At 39.2% G+C, this 17,328-nt stretch overlaps 1 non-coding gene across 1 annotated transcript; it reads right to left on the reverse strand.

The window, feature by feature from the left end:
- Positions 1 to 12,313: 12,313 nt before the first annotated feature.
- Positions 12,314 to 12,420, reverse strand: LOC127123985 (small nucleolar RNA R71). The gene has a single exon (XR_007803636.1). It is a non-coding gene; the product is annotated as a small nucleolar RNA R71 (small nucleolar RNA).
- Positions 12,421 to 17,328: the final 4,908 nt, after the last annotated feature.

A 17,328-nucleotide genomic window follows, 5' to 3' on the forward strand; every position in this document is an offset into this window, starting at 1 on the left:
TGGGGTGAAAAACCAAATTTTGCATAACACCTCTTTTCTCACTAAAATGTAATTAGCCAAGCCTAAGCATGATTAGGAAATGGATTAACATGTCATGTAAATAGCTAATCATAACAGAATTTTCAGATTTCACAATTCTAGATCTAGATTGAAAATTTCCCTCCAAAATTTCTCTTCTTCCAAATTCGAAAATTCTTCAAAGGACACTTGATTTTTATTGCCTTTTTGTGTTCTTGGATCATTATTCAGTATAGATCAAGCCAATGATTGCAGAATTTGGTGAGGAATTGAGCACATGAAGATCAAGAACATGATAATGGAGATTCAAATCTAAGCTAGATCCAAGCCATCTCAAGCTTCAATTTCAACTTCAGAAGTCATTACAAGGTTGATAGAAGGGATTTGGATGCTTGCCAAGCCTTGAATCTACCACTACCATTGTTGAAGCTTCAAGAAGGTCAGAATTTCGCGCCTCATGATTCTTGTTTCTATTGCCCTAGTCTTGTAGTGTTTGTTCTCCTGATTACACTGATATAAAATTCTTGAAAAACGGATAAGAATTGAGTGAGTTACATGAGATTAAAGTTTGAATATTCATGTTGTTTTCTCTTCGATTTGCTGTGTTCATGATGAATTAATGTGAATGGATGATAGATTTGAATTGTACAAGAGCTAAGCTTTTGATTGATGTCATTTTTACGAAATTCTGGAAAAAAAAAGTATGTTCATCACTGTTCACCACCGTCTCAATGAATGAGACGGTGGTTTCCGCCGCTGGGAACAGTACCCTCCGCCGTCTGCAAGTGATGAGGCTAGGGCTTACATGTCACGGCCACGCGTGCACACAATTGGAAAAAGAATAGGCCATGGATCCTTTGACCTTCCACGCGTGCGGGGCCTCGCTGACTGGGCGATGAAACTACTGTGTTTTGGACGCGCCTTGTACACGGTTCGAATCTCCCTGAGGCCATATTTTCAAATTGATCAATCATTTTCCATTTTCCCTCCAAACATCATGAACATATTTCATTTTTATTTCATATTTTTTCTTCCAACTTTAAAAAACCTCCAAAAATAGAATACAAGTCCAATTAATCTCCAATTTTTTTTCACATGATCCTATGAATATCTAGAATTTTATGGTGTTGATTTCATGATTTTTATCATCTATGGAATTAAATTGTGCTAGACTAATTGAACATGTATGTTTTTTGACATTGCTTCATTCAAACTAATGTGAAATGCTTAAAAATGATCCAATTGCCATGAAATTTTGTGTGCTGATTCTCAACATGTTGTGTGATTTTTGAGGCTTGGTTGTGTATTTTTAGCCTTTGTCATTTCTGTTTTAGGCACATGCTAATATGGTGTGACAATGTGTGTCACACAATTTGATATTGATCTTCTCCATTTTCATTGCCTATGCAATTGAGCTCCTCTGTTTATGATTTTTGACATGATGATTATGTTGGACATGTTGTATGCTCAAGAAAATATCCAGAATTGTTTGAGTCATTTCTGATTTAATATGGAATTTTGGTTCTGGTTGACCAATTGTATGCACCTTTTGCTTGCCTTGCCTTCTCTTGAGTGAATCATGGCCTTGCTCAATGCTTTTGACTTAGTCCTTTTTAGGACATGTTCTCATTTGTTTGAAGTTGCTTATTGTGAAATATTGGTTGCTGTTTTGACTTTTTGCCTTACCTTTGACCCTAGCCTTGGTGCTAGTGGTTTGTACTCATCTTTTGAGTTGTGCATTTCAGGTTCAAGCTTCTAGCCTTGATGGTTGATGTTGATATCATAAATTGAGATGCAAAATGCTTTTGTCCACTAACCCTTGCTGTTTGTAGGCCATTTGAGATGAGGAAACAATTTGAATGCTTGCACATAAAGCTTGCTTGTTGTGTATAGTGGGAACCACTGTTGTTTGTCTGATTGATAGTTTGTCTGAACACTATGCTGATTGTTTGGTTGTTTACACAGGTACTTTAGCCGCTTTAACTCATTGTTTGAGTTGCTTTGCTTGTGGTTGGCATACCACTTAGGTAACTTCCTATTCTCCATGTAGTCTGGAAGACCTGTCATGTTATTTTGGCAGGCACCTGTCTGAAGCCCTCCTTAAGAGGCAATGTTTGTGCTTGTTTATCTTTGTGCCATGTACTTCAAAGACCTCCTAAGTGAAGAGGCATTGGCAGATAGAAGGGATGTGCAATCCATCCCCTGCTACTCAGTTGAGTCTTTCATCTTGCTCGCACTACGTGCTGATGCATTTTGAATAAACACCCAAGATCATTGTGTTTAGAGTCAGTCATGTGGAGTAGAGTTCCACATTCTGGACTCCCACACTTTCATTGATTGAAGCTCTCCCAGGCCAGGGATAAGAGCTATGAGGTCTGATCCTCATTTCCCATTTCATCTGCTTCACCCTAACTCTCAATGTTAGGGTTAAGAGCTCAAAACACCCTTTCCAGTTGGCTTGACTGTCGAGGTTGACATGACCCCTTGACTAAAGCCCAACCTTGTATGAGCCATTTGTTTGCATATAATGTGTGTGCTTGCTCTCTTGTGCTTGTGTTTGCTTGCTTGATTGATGTTTAGGTTAGCTTGCTTCCCGTGCGAGTTAGGATTAGAGACCTCAACATAGGGATCGTATCCATGAAAACTTCTAGGCTCGAGTCGTAGTCTCCCTAGTAGCTTGTTATCTCCCTAGTCTCTGGTTAGGATAGAAGTTTCTTCCCTGTTAAGGGGAACTACGTCGCCCTGATCCTCATACCAGATGAGGTACGTAGGCAGGAGATGAGCAGATCTCTCCGGGCGCCCTTTTTCTTTGTCAACCCTTTTGTGTGTTTGGAGTCTGACATAAGTCCAGCGATTGGGAGTCGATTTCCAGTGTCTTGTTTGTTTGTTGGAGTCTGACATAAGTCCAGCGATTGGCAGTCGGTTTCCTGTGTGTGTTTTTTTGTGCGGAGTCTGACGTAAGTCCAACAATTGGCAGTCGGTTTCCTGTGTGTGTTGGTTTGTTTGGAGTCTGACATAAGTCCAGCGATTGGCAGTCGGTTTCCTGTTTGTGTTCTGTTTGGCGTGCGTTAGTCGAGCTACGAGTGCTCTGATTCTTTCTCTAGTTAGAGAGGATACGTATGCACAGGATGCGACATCCTAGCGAGCACGTTTCCCATATCCCCGAACTACGTCGACTCTGATGTTTGTTTCAGACAAACTACGTAGGACCAGGATGCGACATCCTGCCGAGTCACCTTCTTCCGTCTTTCCTGTGTTTCTATCCCAGTTTTGTGCAGTCCTTGAGCAGTTACTTAGCAACCTTTCTTCTATTCTTTCTGAGCGTGGATCCCGTCGAGTACGACGGATGCGTAGGGGTGCTAATACCTTCCCTTCGCATAACCGACTCCCGATCCCATCAATCTCTGGTCGTAAGACCTTTTCCTTTCCAGGTTTACTTCGAGCGTTTCCTTTCCCTCTTTTGGGATAAATAACGCACGGTGGCGGCTCTGTGTCTTTTCCCGCCGGTTTTTCGCGTAATGCGACACATATATTCAGTATTTTAAAGTGGTAATCACTTCGCATTGGAGTGTTACCACAATTGTGTAATCGAGTCTGTGATAGAGTCTGTAATCGAGTTTGGAGTACTTTGGAAGGAAGTTAATCCTGCCGCCATTTTCATTTCCGCTTTACAATTTATTCAACCCTCCGATTGGAGAAGGTTTTTATTACTTGTCTTTATCTTATTTATTTTCCCGCACTCGCTTTACTTTTATTTATTTTCCCGCACTCGCTTTACTTTTATTTATTTCCTCGCACTCGCTTTAAATTATTTATTTCCTCACACTCGCTTTAAATTATTTATTTCCTCGCACTCGCTTTACTTTATTTATTTCCTCGCACTCGCTTTACTTTATTTATTTCCTCGCACTTGCTTTACTTTTATTTACTTTCCGCACTCGCACTACTTTTATTTACTTTCCGCACTCGCACTACTTTTATTTACTTTCCGCACTCGCACTTCTTTTATTTATGTTCCGCACTCGCACTACTTTTATTTACTTTTATTTACTTTTATTTATTTTAATGCACTTTTACGTTACCATGTCTAACTAAATTTATAAGGTTAGAATGTAAGGATCGTAATTGAACCGATTATCCGTACAATTGTTCGTAGAATCAATTAAGGGCTATTTTAACTTTCAACTTAAGTTTTCCCGCACTTCAATTCCGTTGGGTAAGATCGAAAGCCGTCCAATGTCTTTTTAAACTTAATTGTTTTTAACTATTTCAAAAACAGCGAAAGCGCTTTGTTTAGTTCATTAGGAGTTTTTAACTTAAGAAGAAAATAGATTTTAAAACTATTTTCGGACGCGTTTATAAGTTTAGAGTCTGGTTAGTGAGAACCTCTTTTGGTTAAGAAATCCAGGTTATAATACTTTTCAACTTAGTCAAGATACTATATTTCTTAAAAATAGGTTTACTACTCTAACGCAATGCACGCCTTTTTATAAGTGACAATAAGAGGGTTTGATTAGGGAGTACAACTCGGTTCTGAATACGCGAAAGCGACAGTTCCTGTTAAATTAGTTCTTTTCAAAGTAGAAAACATTGCCCATAAGTAGTTCTATGAGCAAGTACTTGGATTATCAATTGATTATGTGAATTACATTCGACACTGTCTTTATTAATTAATCTTTATTCAACATTTTATTTTTCATTGCACAATCCAAAAACACCTATTTCGATTGCCTTTGATAAACACCATAACAATAGATAACGATAGATTGACACTTGGTCTCTGTGGATTCGACAATCTTTTATATTACTGTGACGCGTTCGTATACTTGCGAAAAGCACGCATCAGTGTCCCTGAGTGGAACTCATAATGAGCATTGGCATCATATCTAGAAGGAAGAAAGGTTGAAGGTTTCAACTCTCTCAATTGTACTAACGAACCCTTGAGCAGATATGGAAGTAAGCGACCAAAAGTCGTAGGGATGGGATCGAACTTCCTCTCAGGCCTCATCTGCCTTTGTTGGCCTGGTTGATAGTATTATTGTTTTTGATGAGCGTAGGGTTGTCGGTATGGAGTTGGCTGTTGACCGGAATTCTGCTATGCAGGGATGGTATAGGGTTACTATTGATACAGATTAGGTGCCACGACAGCTACTTGCTAATACAGTGCCTGATACGCTTTACCCTTTCCCTTAGAGAATGATGCATTATTGGTTTCTCCCTCCTTTTTCTTTTGAATATGGTTTCTTTTCCCCATTAGATGGACCAACAACATTCTAAATTTTACCGTTTTTAGGAAGTTCTGTATCCTTTCGCCATCGACCATTAAATCGTAAAAACCAGCAGAAATACTTCCTATCAACGTTTCCAGGTAGGGCCCATGTAGGGTGCCCATAAACATATCAACAAGCTCTTTTTCTAGCAGGGGAGGTTGGACTATAGCATTCATCTCTCTCCATTATTGGGCGTACTCTTTAAATGAATCATTAGTTTTATGTATCAGGCTTTGGAGCTGGGTCCTATTCAAAGCCATATTTGCATTGTACTGCTAGTGTTTAAGGAATACCTCAACCGATTCTTCCCAGGTTCGAATAGACATACTCTCTAACTACATATACCACTCTAATGGAGCCTCCTTTAAGGCTGTCTTGGAAGAAGTGCATGAGTAGTTTCTCATCATTAGAGTATGCGGCCGTTTTCCAACAGTATGCCCGAACATGTGTCCTAGGACAGCTGACCCCGTTGTATTTTTCAAAGTTAGGGACTTTGAACTTAACATGTATTTAGACGCCTAGCACTATGCACATCTCAGCAGAATCTAGCCCAAAAGTATTGGACTCATCCATTGCCTTCATCTTCTCTTCTATAGCCTGAAACTTCCTTTCTATCACGGCACATGTTGGTCCAACAACATCGTAGACCGATTCATCCCTTGGGATGAAGAAATCATCTCTTAGATCATCCATCTCGAGGATATGAGGATTGATAGTATGCACATCATTTTGGTTCACTAGACCTCCTCCCAAAGATGGAGGAAGGCCCACAGGTGTACCTATATGGATTTGCACAGTAGGACCGATAGGTGTAGGAGTAGGAAGATTGGCAGCAACAACAAGTCTTTGGTTTGCTTTACGGAGTTCCTCCTGACCCCTGGTAATGGCTTCTTGGCCCCTGGCCATAGCTTAGATTATTTCCATCAGTTGTCCCATCTGGGCACGCATGTTGAACATCTCTTCCCCCAAGGCAGCTTGGTTCTGCTCTAGCTGATCCATGAGTAATCTTTGTTTGCTTTGGGTGTTGTATTGATGTCGAGAAGTCAGCTTGTCGATTCTAGATGGAGAAAGGCCAAGTAGTAAGTTTCTTGTTTTTATTTATGTCATGCAGAATGATGCATGGGCATGTTTGTATTATTTTATTTATTTTTACAAAGCTCTTTAGTAATCTTGTTATTTATGGCTAATATTTTTGAACATTTGGCATTGTAATCATAAAAATGAAAAGCACACAAATTGAAGCATGAAACTCCTTTTATTCATCATTTCTTTGAATCAAGTACAAGTACATGAAAGCTAAAGATACAATCCTCTTTGAATTAGAAACAACTCCGAATTACAAGGTAACTTTGAAAGTGACTCCTTGAGTCTTACGAAGAGCTCCAACATCGGTAATAAGTTCGGCCAGAGTCTTCTTTCAAAACTTCACAAAGTTAATAACTTGGTGAGGAGTATTTTCTCGACACGTGATCAAATCTTCTTCTTTCATCTTATCGGGGAAATCCTGAAGAGCATAGTTGGTCAAGACGGCCATGTTTATGTACTTATTCTTCCATTCTGCATAGAGACCTTGCAAGTTGCTAATAATGGCATACCTTTCATCTATGGAACCTTTTATTCTTCGATAGGCATCCTCCCAATATTTACAATTATTTATAAGCTCTTGGTAAGCTTCGTCAAAAATCCCATCCTTCATGTTTTGGATTTTCTCACAAGCTTTTCCTAACTGAAACTTATCATGAATGTAGGATCGATGTATCTTGTCCTTTTTCAATTGCTCACGTGGTGCGTAATCCTAATACTCCTTGATGGTCTTCCTCAACTCAAGGATCTGGGCTTCATAGTCGCTTTGGGAATCCTTCTCGGCTAAGTTGGATATCTCTAAAGTCTTCTCCAAGTCTCGAACGACGCGTCAGGATCGATGCAACTCAACATTGCGACCGTTAAGATCAAAACTAGCTTCTAAGAGAGCACTACCAACTCATTTTATCTTACCTTTTTCATCCGTTAGCGTCTTTTTTCCATTCACAAAATTCTCTTTGATCTTATTACTCTCATCTTCCATGTCTTCATTCCTTTGCTTGACTTGGGTGAGATGGACTCGCAACAGAGTATTCTCCAATTCAAGCTCTTTGATCTTATTAGTAAGCTTCTCAACACCTTCTCGTAAGATTAGCTCAGGCTCTGGTATTGGAGGGAAGCATGAGGACTCAAAGAAGAAATGGATATTGACTATTTGAGATCTTTCTCTTACCCACTGGACATATGGCTCTTTGGTAATGACATTCTTTTTCCCTAGATCTGGATCACTTCGTCCAAATTGTCTCATGCATAACATGGGATTATAATTAATGCAACCATGTGTCCCTATCAAAGGTTCATTAGGAAATTCTCCACACTTGAGTATGATGTTTTTGGTTTCCCATTCTCTTTTGTACCATTGGATAGAACCGGTAGAGAGTGAAGCAAACCTCTGAGGCCATATGGGTTTTCATCCATATGTGCACGAGCGGAGCGCAACAAAGTAAAGTCCCACTCTTATTCTCATGACGAGTGTGGAAAATGTGGTAGAAGTCTGCTAAAAGGAAAGATACTGGATTATCAAACAAGAAAATCTCTACTGTCGAGCGATCTATGAAATTGTCAATGTTTGAAAATAAAACAATTCCATAAACCACGAGTGCCAAAACTCCACCACAGGATTCCCACTTCTCTTCTTTAGCAAACCTCTAAGCATGTCCGTCCAAATACTTCCTTGTGAACCCTTTGATAACCCCCTTAAGTGCCCAATTGGCCACCACTTCATTCACATCAAGACCCAACACTGAGGCTAATTTCAGCATAATAATGCCTCATTCCAACTTGGGGAAAGGATTATGATCTCTGATAGGTCGATCCAAAATCCTCTCTAACTCTTCCAAGGTAGGAGATACCTGGAAGTCGGGGAAAGTGAAACATCATATAGGGATATGATAATACTGAGCCAAGGTGGTAAGAGATCCAAAGTCCACTTTTTCAATCAACATGTCAAGAATATTCCTATATTATGCATGGAACTTGTTGTGCTTGATAGTTGTAACCATAGAACTCAAGAACTTCAAGTTGTCGATCTGAGGTTCCTTGTACCGGAAGAAGAATGTTCTTTTTCTAGGAGGAGGATTCATGATTACTTTGAAAAATGTCCTTGTGTATTCCTACAATGAACACAAGATACTAAGATCTTTGTTTTGTATTATTTATGCTTGTGATGCATAAATGTATGAATGTGTGAATGAACGATACTTAGGCATGGCTTTATAAGTTCGTGGTACGGATGGAGGATCACATTGATTATTTCCACATCAGGGATCTCACCGGGTATGATCTAGGGTTATAGACAGGAACCCCAAAGTCATGGATTCATCTGACTGTTTTCTGCTTACGATAAAAGGCTTACCGGTTGACAACTCCATCAAATGAATCTATTCTAGGTGAGGTCTTTTTACCGACCTACGCGATAAAAGCTTCCCGAGGACCCGCACTACACGACCATCTAAATTGGCTTCTAGACAAGGGTCTCAGAGTCAAATATTTCCTTGACTATTTGCCACTTATGTCAATTTACTTGCCAAACAACAACTCCATCAAGAAAATCTATTCGAAGTGAGATCTTCATGCTGACCCACGTGAGAAAAGCTTCTCGGGGACCCGCACTACATGACCATCACTTCTAGTTGGCCAAAGGTTCAAGGTTCTACAAAGTTATTTAGAGTCATGGATCCTAATGAAAACATTACTGCTTACGCCAAAAGCTTGACGGTCATCAATATCCTCAAAAGAATCTACTCTAAATGAGGTTCTCGTATCAACCCTTAAGAGAAAAGCTTCTTGGTGGCCCAGACTACTCAACCTCTCATATCTAAAGTTTTCTCTCTAGACTCGGGTAAAGAGTCTTTCCCTCAATGTTTGCAATCAAAGTAGTATCCATTCAACACCACAGTACCATAGAGCCACATAACAGATATTAAATGAAAATTCAAAGCAAAAGGAAATAAATAAAGCAAGTAATGTGAAAAGATAAACACCAAAACATGCGAAGAAGGCAACCTAGACTAGGCTTGACTTTCTTAGGGAAGTATTCCCTAGAAGAGTCACTAGTTATTGCTACGCAAAAAAAAACTGAGTCTCCATCGAATTTTATTTATTCTAAGAGGAAATGGAATATATCGAGGAAACCCCAACATAATGGTCATCGCAACCATGAGCGGATTCGAAAGTCAATTATGCAAGCGGAAGGTATTAGCATCTCTCACATCCATCGTACTTGATGGAAACCATCTAGATTGTCTTTCGCTTGAATGGGTGTTGCTATCTTAATTCTAATTTGCTAATGGTATACGGAGTTGAAGTGATTTTTTTATTAGTGTGCTCGCCAAGGATTTGGACCCTCGTGCCTACGTATGCTCACTCGTTGAAGTGAGAAATCAGAGCCCCGTAGTTTGTGGTAAAAAATGTTTGTTGGTTGATTGTTTTTACCTTGAAAAAGGATTTCTAGAATGATGCCCTAAGGCACAAAAATATAGTTTGATGAGTTGATGTTGTTTTTAGGTTTTGAAAAGAGATTGTTTAACTTCGGATTTCACTAAAGACTATGACTAAAAGTGAATATTTCAAACTACCAAGCCAAGCCTCGTGTGTCCAAAATATTCAAAATGAGGGTAGGAAATCTCCATTCTCATTCCTTTTCCATCACTTAAGCCTCGTGGCGCGCAAGCCTAATTGTATTTTATTATGTTTTGAATTTGATTGAGAAAATGTCGCTTGATGCTGGATCAAGGGTTTGTTTTATTGTTTTGAAATGGTGATTATCCTAACTCCTAAGGTTGGCTAACAAGTACCAACAAAACAAAGGAAAGCAAGGAAACAAGTACACCAAAGTGGGGAGAGGGATACTGATCACACTGAATCACACCGTGTTTTTGACTCGGATTTCACATGTTTATTAGGTCTTTATTATCATTTTACTGGTGTTATGCTCTCTTTTATGTTATTTTCAGATATTTAGCTCTTTCCGGACCCTTTTAGAAGAAACGAAGCAAAAAGACCAAAAATTAGGGTTTTTCGGCAAATATTGTACACATGGCGTTTCACATGGCGACCGCTATAAGAGAAGCCATGACTCATTAGCCCTCAACCATGAGGTAACCGCCACATTCCCATGAACTTTCCCATTTCCACACATGGCGGGCGCCATGAAGGGGTGGCGGGCGCCACCTTTGTATTTCACGTTCCCATTAAGGAGAAGTTGAAGGGCACCATGGTCTTTGCAAGCTGCCGAGTTCCTCTATAAATAGGTCGTTCTAGTTCATTTCCAAATCATCCAACTTAGTTTACAACACTAAGACTATATTTATCATCTGTAAAGCGGTAATCCGTCACATCGAGGGGTTATCGCACCTTAGTGAGATTGAGTTGGAGCACTTCGATTTGCTGTCGTCTTTATCTTCAGAGTCGAAGGTTTATTTTCCTTGTACCAGATTTAAAGCCTCCGTTTGGAGCAGGTTCTTATTTAATCGCTTTTATTTATTTTACTTATCCATGCTTTACTTTATTTAATTTCTGTCCACGCTTTACTTTATTTAATTTTTGTCCACGCTTTACTTTATTTAATTTTTGTCCATGCTTTACTCGTTCTTTACGCCTTACATTCTAAAACAACTTTTCATCATGATCAATATCGTTGTGTTTGTTTGTATTACCATGTCTGGCTAAATCTTTCAAAGGTTAGAATGTAAGGATCATGGTTAAAGAGATGTTTCACATATTGAATATGTAGAAATGCTTTAAAGGCTGTTTTGATTTTTAACTTGAGATTTCTGAAACAAACTTGGTTAGTTTTAACTATTCAAGGAGTGCGAAAGCACCCTGGCTTAGTTAACTAGGAATTTTTATCACTTTAAGGTAAAAAAAATTTTGAAACTGTTTTCGGGCGCGTTGATAGATTTAAAATCAGGAAACTCCTTGGGTAAACTTTCCAAATCAAAATCACTTTTCAACTAAGTTTATGAGTCTTATTTCTGAAAAATAAGTTTACTACTTTAGAGTTCTACGCACCTTTTATAAGTGACAATAAAATGCCTTAATTTAGGGTAAACTCAGTTCTGAATACGCGAAAGCGGCAGTTCTTGTTAAATGGATTCTTTTCAAGAGTAGAAAATATTGCCTCATAAGTAGTTCTATTTAGACAATCGAAGCATCACTTAACTGACGTGAAACACATTCAAACGTGTCTTTACGTATACTATATTTATATTCTTTATTTACTGTTATTTTGCAACATCCATATCTCTTTTATACCGCCTTAGATAAACATCGTAACGATAGTAAACGATAGATTGACGATTTTGTCTCTGTGGGATCGATATTCTTTTATATTACTCTGACGCGATTCGTGCACTTGCGAATATAGCTATCAAGTTTTTGGCGCCGTTGCCGGGGACCAACTTCGTCAAATTTCGTACCCTGTTATTACACCGTCTAGATTAAGGCATTATTAGCCGGTGAATGCGAAGAACGCGTAGTACCGGAAATTTAGTAGATCCTTTAGCGGAACCCGAATGTTACACCTGTACACGCCTCTTACTCATCCGAATTAAGAAAGTTATGGTCGAGAATCGCGACCGGAGACCTCTTAAGGAATTTGCCCAACCCTCTGACGAGGAACCTAGTTCTAGTATAGTAAACCCCTTTATTCCTACCAACAATTTTGAACGAAAACCATCTTTGCTGCAATTAGTGCAGCAGAACCAATTCGCAGGTCTCGCTACTGAGAACCCAAATCAACATTTAAAAGTCTTTATCCAACTGGCCGACACCTTTAAATCCAATGGCGCTTCACATGATGCGATCCGTTTGAGATTATTTCCTTTCTCCCTCGGGGATAGAGCACGTTCATGGTTGGATTCACTTCCAGCTAATTCAATAACTACCCGGGAAAACCTTAAGAGAGTATTCCTTGCTAGATATTTTCCCCCAGTAAGACTGTTGTTCTTCGAAACCAAATAACTAGATTTACTCAAAACCAAGGAGAATCCCTTTTTGAAGCCTGAGAGAGATATAAAGAGTTGTTAAGAGTCTGCCCACACCATGGCCTAGAACAATGGCTGATCGTTCATACCTTCTACAATAGACTCCATTATTACACAAAGATGAGCATCGATGTTGCCGCAGGTGGCGCGCTGATGAATAAACCTTACCCTGAAGCTTGTGACCTAATTGAGGATATGGCCCAAAACCATTACCAATGGGGAACTGAACGAGCATCAATAGAGAAAAAGGAGACCCAAGGTGGAATACATGAGATAAGCTCTATGGACATGATGCAGGCAAAAATGGACGCTTTAGCCCTTAAGGTCGAACATATGTCTACAAACACTAACACCACAGTGGTAGTCCACACAGAGTGTGAACTTTGTGGATCTAAAAAACACGAATCGGCTGAGTGTAACCTTCTGAACGACCTGAACACCAACCAAGTGAATTACGCCCAAGGTAACCCATTTTCAAACACTTAAAACCCTGGATGGGAGAATCACCCGAATTTTTCCTATAAAAACCAGAACCCTATCCAAAATTATGTACCTCAGAGACCACAAGGTTATCAAGCCCAAAAACCAAATCAACCTATGAAAGTTGTGACTCAGAAGCCTAACCTTGAGAAGATCATGGAGAGCTTTATATCAGGTCAGACTCAACAAAATAAAGAATTCCTAAACCAGAACATTCACGTAAACAAACTGATAACACAATTAGGGACCAAGGTTGATCAGATAATCACTCACAACAAGATGCTTGAAACCCAGACCACACAGGTAGCACAAAACCAAGCCCCACAAACTATACTTGGAGGACAATTCCCTGGACAACCCCAACTCAACCCTCGAGGGTAAGCTAACGCTATCTCATTGCGAAGTGGGACCGCTTACAAAGGGCCTCATAACCCAGCAATGAGTGAGCCCAAAACTTCTAAAGGAAATGTACCTACCAACCAAGAAGAGGAACCGGTGGAACCCAAAAAATAAGCCGACCAAGAAGGTGAAGCCAAGGATAAAACTTACAAACCACCACCCCCGTACAAACCACCAATCCCATATCCGCAAAGACTTAAACAAACCAAAATCAATAACCAATACCAAAAATTTATAAAAGTAATAGAGAAGCTTCATGTAGAGATTCCTTTTACCGAAGCCATAACCCAAATTCCATCTTACGCCAAATTTCTCAAAGACATCTTATCCAACAGCGTAGGCTTGACGATCCCAAACTCTTGGAATGCAACTTTATTTATGAGAATAAACTTGCTAAGAAGGAGAAAGACCTTGGAAGTTTTTCTATACCTTGCATTTTAGGGAGTCATGTGATCGACAAAGCTTTCCTAGACTTAGGCGCTAGTGTAAGTTTAACGCCCTTAACTGTGTGTAAAAGGTTAAACTTAGGAGAATTACAACCAACTAAGATGTCCCTCCAATTAGCCGATAGGTCTGTTAAGTATCCTGTAGGCATTTTAGAAGACATCCCAGTTAGGATCGATCAACTTTATATCCCAACAGACTTTGTGGTCATGGATATCAAGGAAGACGATGATATCCCTATCCTTTTAGGTAGACCATTTCTATCATTATTTGGAGCTATAATAGATGTTAAAAGAGGAAAATTAACTTTCGAAGTAGGGGATGAGAAGATAGAGTTTATTCTTTCAAAGTTCCTGATGGCACCAATCATAGGAGACGCATGTTACACGATCGATATCATAGATGAATGCATAAGGGAATTTGATCAAGAAAAACATGTGATCGAACCATTTTCAAACCTGAATGAAAAGGATGACGAGCTAGAGGAAACTAACGTATGCTTGGATCTTACTCCAGACCTTTCACCAAATTCTCAAAAGCCAGCTCAAGAACTTAAGGAATTACCCAAGAACCTAAGATACGAGTTTTTGGATAAAGAAATAAACCTCCTAGTAATAGTTAGTGCCACCTTAAACCAAGACAAGACAAACCAACTTTTGAATGCTTTACGAAGATACCCCTCTGCCTTAGGATATAAAATCTCTGATTTAAAAGGTATAAGCCCATCCATGTGTATGCACAAGATCTCACTAGAGGAGGATTCAAAACCTTCTAGAGAACATCAGAGAAGAATCAACCCTGTAATGAGTGAGGTGGTAAAGAAGGAAGTTCTTAAACTGCTAGAAGCTGGTATAATATATCAGATCTCTGATAGTAAATGGGTAAGTCATGTACATGTGGTACCCAAAAAGGGAGGGATCATAGTCGTGTGGGACGAGAAGGGCGAGCATGTAGCTAAACGTATAGAAGGCGGATGATGTATGTGCATAGATTATAGGAAGCTCAATAAGGCAACTAGGAAAGACCATTTCCCCCTTCCATTCATAGATCAAATGCTTGAGCGTCTTGCCATACACTCTTACTTTTGTTATCTGGATGGATATTCTGGATTTTCCAAATACCCATACACCCCGAGGATTAAGAGAAAACAACCTTCACCTGTCCTTACGAAACGTTTGCTTACAGACGAATGTTGTTTGGACTCTGTAATGCGCCAGCTACTTCCCAATGTTGTATGATGTCAATCTTCACAGATTATCTTGACGCAATTATGGAAGTATTTATGGACGATTTCTCGTTGTGTGGGTTCGACTTTGAGAATTGCCTCAATAATCTTGAGAAAATCCTAGAGAGATGCGTAGAAGTTAACCTTGTGTTAAATTGGGAGAAGTGCCACTTTATGGTTAAAGAAGGCATAGTGTTAGGACATATAATATCTGAAAGAGGCATTAAGGTCGACAAAGCAAAGATAGAAGTTATAGAAAACCTTAACCCTCCTAAGACAGTTAGAGAAGTCCATAGTTTTCTTGGACACGCCGGTTTTTACCGACGCTTCATCAAAGATTTCTCTAAAATAACAAAACCCCTTTTTACAAACTCCAGATTAGACTCAACCCTTTGAAATAATGTGTGATACTAGCAATTTCGCTATAGGAGTTGTTTTAGGGCAAATAAAAGATAAGAAATTACATGTAATATATTACGCTAGTAGAACCCTAGATTCCACTCAACTAAATTATAAAACAATAGAGAAGGAACTCCTAGCTGTAGTTTTCGCAATTGATAAATTTAGGTCTTATCTTGTCGGATCGAAGATTATAGTCTATACAGACCATGTAGCTATCTATTACCTTCTAAGCAAAAAGGATGTGAAACCTAGATTACTCATATGGATCCTTTTGCTACAAGAATTCGACTTAGATATTCGAGACAAAAAAGGAACAAAAAACGTAGTTGCTGACCATCTTTCCAGACTAGAGCATTTGAAGCCGGACCATTTACCTATAAATGATGATTTCACCTATGACAGATTGATAGCTAAGTTAGATACCGTTCCCCTTGAACCTGATAGAGACAACTTTGGGACAATTTCAGAAATTAGCAGAGTACCATGTTACGCTGATATTGTGAATTATCTAGCCTCTTATATCATACCACCTGACCTCAATTATCAACAAAAGAAGAAGTTCTTTAAAGATATAAGACATTTCTACTAGGACGAACCACTCCTTTATAGAAGAGGAACAAATAACATCTTCCGACGTTGTGTCCTAGAAGAAGAAGTCGGAAATATCATAGAGCATTGTCACTTTTCGCCCTATGGTGGACATTCAAGCACATCCAAGACATACGCTAAGATCCTTCAAGCTGGTCTTTATTGGCCAACACTATGGCGTGGTGTCCATACTTATGTATTCCAATGTGACCGGTGCCAGCACGCTGGAAACATCTCAAGACGCGACAAAATTCCTTTGAAGAGCATCCAAGAAGTGGAATTATTTGACGTTTGGGGTATTGATTTCATGGGACCTTTTCCATCTTTGATGGGAAACAAGTACATTTTGGTAGTCGTTGACTATGTGTCTAAATGGATAAAAGTTATAGCCGCACCCACCAACGACACAAGAGTAGTCATCAAGATGTTTAAAAATAACATTTTCCCCAGATTTGGAGTACCACGACTTGTCATAAGTGATGGTGGATCATATTTTATATCCAGGATATTTGATAAACTCTTAAGAAAGTATGGAGTAAAACACAGAGTAGCAACACCATATCATCCCCAGACTAATGGTCAAGTGGAAGTATCTAATAGAGAGATTAAGCAGATCTTGGAGAAAACTGTTTCAATATCCATAAAAGATTGGTCTGAAAAGCTTACAGAAGCATTATGGGCTTACATAACTACTTACAAAACCCCTATTGGAACTACACCATACCATTTAGTCTATGGGACATCATGCCACTTACCTTTTGAACTCAAGCACAAGGCATATTGGGCCATCAAGACCCTGAATTTGGATTACCTAACATTTGGCGAGAAGCGAATCCTCGATATCCATAAATTGGAGGAACTCCGCCAGAACGCTTACGAGAATGCCATTATATACAAAGAAAGAACCAAAGCATGGCATGACAAAAGGGTAGTGAAAAAGGACTTTAATGTAGGCGACTCTGTTCTCCTTTTCAATTCGAGATTATGACTTTTTCCAGGTAAGTTGCGTTCGAGATGGACATGCCCCTTTAAGGTTTCCAAAATCCTAAAATCTGGAGCAGTTGAAATCCGGAACAATTCCTGTAATCCGTTTGTGGTAAATGGATAAAGACTGAAGCAATATCAAGGAGGTGACATCCCCATAGAATGCCCTGGCCATACTCTGATCGACCCCCCGGTTCCTACCTCTGATATATAAAGTTTGAATTGTCAATCTAACAACGTTAAACAAACGCTGCATGGGAGGCAACCCATGATTTCTTTTCCTTTGCTTTACTTTTAATATTTCAATTTATATTTTTATTTGTTTTATATATATGTATATCTATGTTTAGTCTAACATTTACAATATTTGCGATTTCAAGTTTCCTCTGTTTTTAACCTAACTTTTTAGGATGGAGAATTTCGACACTATGCCAGTGATCTTTCGTGACCC

The sequence above is a fragment of the Lathyrus oleraceus genome, chromosome 2, assembly GCF_024323335.1.
Source record: "Lathyrus oleraceus cultivar Zhongwan6 chromosome 2, CAAS_Psat_ZW6_1.0, whole genome shotgun sequence".
NCBI classification, from domain to species: domain Eukaryota; kingdom Viridiplantae; phylum Streptophyta; class Magnoliopsida; order Fabales; family Fabaceae; genus Lathyrus; species Lathyrus oleraceus.